Here is a 6,000-nt window from a genome sequence, read left to right on the forward strand (position 1 = left end):
TTAAGTATGCGTACCCGTTTGCATACTTGAGTGAGTTAAGTTCTAGAATTGGTTGTGACATGAAGAAATACATTTATATAATAAGGAATGCAATCTTTTGCAATCCATGGCTATAATGTTCATGAATTGATTCGAGTGAATCAAACCTATTTTGTTTCAATTGTGTTCTTTTATACTTCTATGAGAATATAACAATTGAAAAACTCTATAACTAGTTTCATTTGAGTCATTTGAACTAGTTGTTGTTAAGATTAATAAGGTTGATATGAAAGTGTTCATATGGCTAACTTCGGTTAACTATTGTTGAGCCAACCTAGTTTACACGTTTAGGTATACCCATATATGAATGAAAGTATATTTCATTTGTGTGTGACAAGCTAAGACCATCTAACATTGGATAGATATTGCTTTGGTTTCAAGAAAACTTATCTTGGCTCTTAGATCAGGTTTCATCTAACGGTGAATATTGATTGCTTTGTTCCAAAGCTATCAAACCCTGATTTAAAGACTATATAAGGGAGAACTCTAGCAACTGGGAAATCTAATCCCTACACCTCTTGTGTAATACTAGTTGCGACTAGAGTCGATTCTCCTTTAACCTTAGGTTTATTCAAAAACCTTGTAGGTTAACGACTTAAAGACTTCATTGGGATTGTGAAGCCAGACCCAACTATTTTCTCTGTAGTTGCGTGTTCTGATCTTACTAATACTATCATGATTGAGTACTATCTTTTCTAAGATTTCTTTAAGATATAATTCCGATAGGTAAGATTAAAAGAAGTCACAAACATCTTCGTCTCATCGTTTGTGATTCGGTGATTCCATAATATCTTGTTTCGTTTTCATACAATTAAGATTATTGTGAGGTTATTGATAATACTTAGCTGTTCTTCAGGAATATAAGTCCGGTTTATCAATTGGTTCATGTGCACCTTGATTTATCATAAGACAGAACAAAACTTATAGGTATTTATGTGGGAGACAGATTTATCTGTCTCAATAGACTTTTCTGTGTGAGACAAATTTGTTTATCAAGTCTTCGACTTTGGGTCGTAGCAACTCTTATTTATGGGTGAGATCAGCTAAGGGAATCAAGTGCGTAGAATCATGCTGGGGTTCAGACACGTAAATAGCGCAATTGTACCTTGACCAATGTGAGATTGGTTAGGTATCAACTACATTCCAGTCTGAAGTTCATTGGTAGTAGGAAAGTGTCTGCAAAGACTTAATACAATGTGGTGTCCAAAGCTGGACTAAGTCCCGGGGTTTTTCTGCATTTGCGGTTTCATCGTTAACAAAATTTCTAGAGTCTGTATTATTTCTTTTCCGCATTATATTTTTTATATAATTGAAATATCACAGGTTGTGCGTTAAGTTCAATCAGTTCTTGAATCCGGCCTTTGGTTTGTTGATTGAATTGATTGACACTTGGATATTGGTTTGTGATACCGTCCAAGTTATTTCGCTTATTCAATTGGGCTCACAAATTCCTATTTGTTTGATTGCAGATTGAATTGAGAAATTGAGATATAACTCTTTGATATACTTTTCTAAAGATTGATTCTGGCTGTCTAGTTGATTCTCTTGAAAGTATATTAGAGTTAGTCCATTCAGATTGCCGAAATATTGGGTGTGGTTGTTAGACCCCCGCTTTTTCAAGCAGCCAAAAAATATTATTTTCATTAAAGGTTTCTTCCAACATAATCAAACAAAGGTAGAAGATTGAACAGCTAAAAAAATTAAAAGCATAATTTTTGGTTAGATATATAGTTTGTGTCATAATTATTCTTAATTCTTAAGCTGACAATAATCTGTAGAATTATCACAGGTACACAGTTGACTCCTTGAACTGTATCACAATATCAGTACCTTGTACGCAGTTGTTTAACACATAATACTCGTTTCATATCTCATATAATCAATTAAGTATTTCTTAAATGATTAATAAAAACAGATGAAGAACATTTATGAGTTCAAACTAGATTGAAAATCCCATAATACTCTCCTCATACTCGTTTCATAACACATAATACTCTCCTCCTCCTCCTCTCCTCTCCCCTTCTCTCGCTTTCGCTCCTTTAATGATTCACATCCCAAAGTATGCAGCCTGGAAAACAACTCTCAGATCCTATGATATGATTTACAGTGGAGGTAATATCGATGGTTCATGGAAAAGGATTCACATCTCTTTTAGTTTCCAATTTTTTTTAAAAAAATAAAAAACGAAACTCTTTTCAAATTCTTAAAATTTAAATGCAAATCATTCTCGCATATCATACTTGCTTTATTACATTATACTAACTGAAACGAAAAATCTCTGAAATGCAATCTTAAGAGTGATTCAAAAGGACTCAGTGATATGTATTCTATTGAGATAGCTTTAGAGGTCTTTCTTTTCAAGAGTTAAAATTCCAGGAGTTGTCTTGCTAGAGTTGAAAGCCTCTTTGTTGGTCCTGCTCCAAAAATGCTTGAGTTGATCCAGGATAAAGGATTATGGCATTATGGGGACCAGGTTTTAATTAGTCATACTCCGTTGTTTGCACATCTCTTTTTTCTATTCCTTTCTTTTCATCCTCTGTTTTAGGAAATCACTCTTGGACCTTTTCCGAAATAAGTTTTGAAATTGAGATTGTTCCTCTCTTAACCTTTTCTTCTGAAATCCTTGAGGAACGATAGGTTAATTCAATACTTACACTAAGAAACATAGGGTGGAAATCTTCTTCTTCGTCGTCCTTTATGTTGCGATAGGTTATCAAATCATGATGCATGCTTGTGTTTTTTAAGGTAAGTCAAAATCACCAAATTAGGAAATTATTACTCACCGATTTTCATTAATGTTTGCTTGAATTCTACCAGAATCTTATGAGACAATACAGAATTGCTATAGTTTCTATTGGAAAATAAGAATTACTTTGGTTTTTGGGAAAGAAAATTTGATAAATTTCCTGAATTGATGGAATGTGAAAAGGGCGGGGGTTAAACCGGGACCGGAACGGTCGATACGATGACAGCGAAAATTTTAAATCGATATTTTTATTTATTTTGCTTTCAAAAAAAATGGATGCCGAGTTAAAGCTACCCAATCGGTTGGGGTATCCATAAGGATTATAGTTAAAAATGTGTTTGAATGAGATTGTAAAACAACACACTTTTAAACCAAGTTTTCCTCTCTCCTCTCTGAAATAGTGCTTTTCTGAAGAAAAAAAAAAACCAAAAGTTTTCTCTACTCTTCCTCCATGGAAGAGTAATCTCTTAGCTAACCTTTGGGGTATTAAAAGGGCCATGATCTATGAGGAGCGGATTGGAGTGTCTTGTGATTGAAAAAGATGTGATGAATTTTTAGGTTCTTATTTGTTTCTCATCCAATTGATGCTTTAATTTTGATTTTCTCTTCAGTCCGGGTTAGAATGCAAGCTTTGGTTCTCATTAACACAGGTATTTCTCGGAGTGTTGCCCTTGCTTATCGTCTCTTTTTCCCTTTTCTAGGTTGCTGTAGATATTGTTGTATTAGATACAAAAGCAACAGGAGATCGGGATTTTTCTGTCAATTTTTGGGGTTTTAAACTTCTTATCCTCTTTTTAGGTTGTTCTGTTGGTATTGTGGTAATAAATACAACAACAACAGGGGTTTTTGAAACTATAAACCATCTTTTTCCTGATTGCCTTAATCTTTTTATTTCTGCTCTATTGCGTGGAGTTTGATTCATATTAATTATCACTAATAATTAGATTGTTGAACCCCACTTAAGATTGGGTATGTGAATTTAAGTTTGTTAGTCGTTTAAATCCCAATGCTGATTGGGTTTGGCTTGCCCTATGTATCTGTTGCCCTTCATCTGTTTGATTAAAGTCCCACCCTTTGATGTTTGTTTTTAAGGCCTATACCTTATGTTTTATTGGGTTCTTTTGCATCCTCTTCTGCCCATCCCTCATAATTCCTTTGGCTGGTGGCCTTTTCTACTACATTTCTTTCTATTTTTTTTAAGTTAATTCATTTTTTTAAAAAGAATACCAATCAATCTTTATTTTTAGACCTTCCGTTGGTGTTGTTGAACACTTGTTCCCTTGCGAAAATATTTAATTGGGACCTAGGAGTGGTTTGTAATTTTCAGTATTTCAGCGTTGTTGATCGATGTTCAAGTGTATGTGCACTTGATGGTTTTATTTTAAAAAAAGAACTTTTTAATATCAACTCTTTCTCCGTGTGATTCGTTTTTATGAAACAAGTGTATGTGCAGTCTGTTTTAAAGAAAAAACCTTTGCATGTCACTTAAAAAAAAATTCTCTTAGTTGGGTAGTATCGCTAATAGAATTGATGGGTATTCTGATAGGGAGGATGCAAAATGGATTTAAAGATTCTTCTTACTTCTATAGTGTAAAAACTGGTCCTACTGTGGTTTATGTGGCCACTTCAATTGCTTTGGTATGATAAAAATTGTGTGCTTATATAAAGTTAAAGATCTGTTGTGTTCATTTTGAATGTCTTACGAATCGGGTTGTTGATCCGGGTGGTTTATCCAATAACCATTAGCATCTTCGTTTGTCCTAACTTCTCTAGGAGTTCTTACTAGGAGTTAATCTTATGGAGACTCAAAATAGTCATATCTTCATAAGTACTTTTGTTATTTTAATTTTGGTGTTACCGGTTACAAACTCCTTCTCAAAGCCGGGCTAAGTTAAGTTTTTTTTTCATTTGTATTCCCATTTCTGTTCTCTGTTCTGGGACTAATAGAAAGGTTTCCTGACAAACCTTTATTATTTCCTGTGTTTATTAGTTGCAAGTCTTCTGTTTACTAGATTGATCTTACGTTAATATCTTCACACTGTTTATTGTTCAGTACCTGTAATTAATTAGTATAAAACCATCACACATATGTCAGTCATAAACCTCCGCTTCTCTGATCCGATAAAGCCCAAAGGTAAGCTGCTCTAACTTTCAGATTATATTCTTAAAATTACTCTCTTTCCTTGTCGGCATTTAAATTCTTTAAACTTTCTTCCTAAATTTTTTGGCTACGTTTTGAAGCAATAATTTATAAAATACTCTGACCTCTTTTTACGAAAGTCTCTTTTTTATCAACAAAAAAGATCAGCGAGAGAGATTGTGGCCAGAATAGAGGTAACAAAAGCTTGAGGGTTCCTTGATGGGTATAGCCACTTACCTTTTCTTGCAGGATTGGCTAAAATCACCTCAAGCTTTTGACTTCAAACATCCATATTTTATTTAGTTGGTTTTTCGTGCTATATCTTACACTTCCCAGCATACTCCTTCATATAACTTAGATCTAAATTACTGTGCGCATCTGTTTCAATTTTGGTGACCTGCTTAGTTCCTTGCCTAAATCATCTCAATCCATATTTTGTTAAATCATACTTTGTTATACCCTGAGCTTTAGTTTATATTTCGTGCAGTAGCTTATATTCGAAGCTTGTCTTGACAAACCTGCACTGTGCAGTACTTATAAAAAAGGGGAAATTAGGCTCAGGCCCAACCCATGGATAACCCATAATATGAGGCCCTTAATTAAAAAAAGTTTAAATCTAGGCCCCGAGTTTTTAAAAGACCTTGATACCCTTATGCATATTGTCAATCCCATAATTAAATAAAATTTAAATCTAGGACCAAAATTATTAAATCTAGGCCCGAAATTATTAAAATACAGTGCGAAGGTGTAACCAGAAGTTACACATGCATATGGCATGTGTAACCAGAAGTTACACATCCTTATGATATGTGTAATGCAAAGTTACACTTGTATATATATGCAAATAAATAGACATCAAAAAAAAAACACAAAAAAAAAAAGTTATTACTTTAATATTCATTTACAATAATTTCTTAGCATGTGTAACTAGAAGTTACACACGCATCTGTTTAGTGTAATTGAGAGTTACATATGTGTCTATCTAGTGTAACTGAGAGTTACACATGCATCTGACTTGTGTATTCAGCTTCAACTCCAGTTCCAGCGAGACCATTACCACGTTTAAGCAATTAGC

Source organism: Papaver somniferum, chromosome 6 (genome assembly GCF_003573695.1).
Source record: "Papaver somniferum cultivar HN1 chromosome 6, ASM357369v1, whole genome shotgun sequence".
Classification (NCBI taxonomy): domain Eukaryota; kingdom Viridiplantae; phylum Streptophyta; class Magnoliopsida; order Ranunculales; family Papaveraceae; genus Papaver; species Papaver somniferum.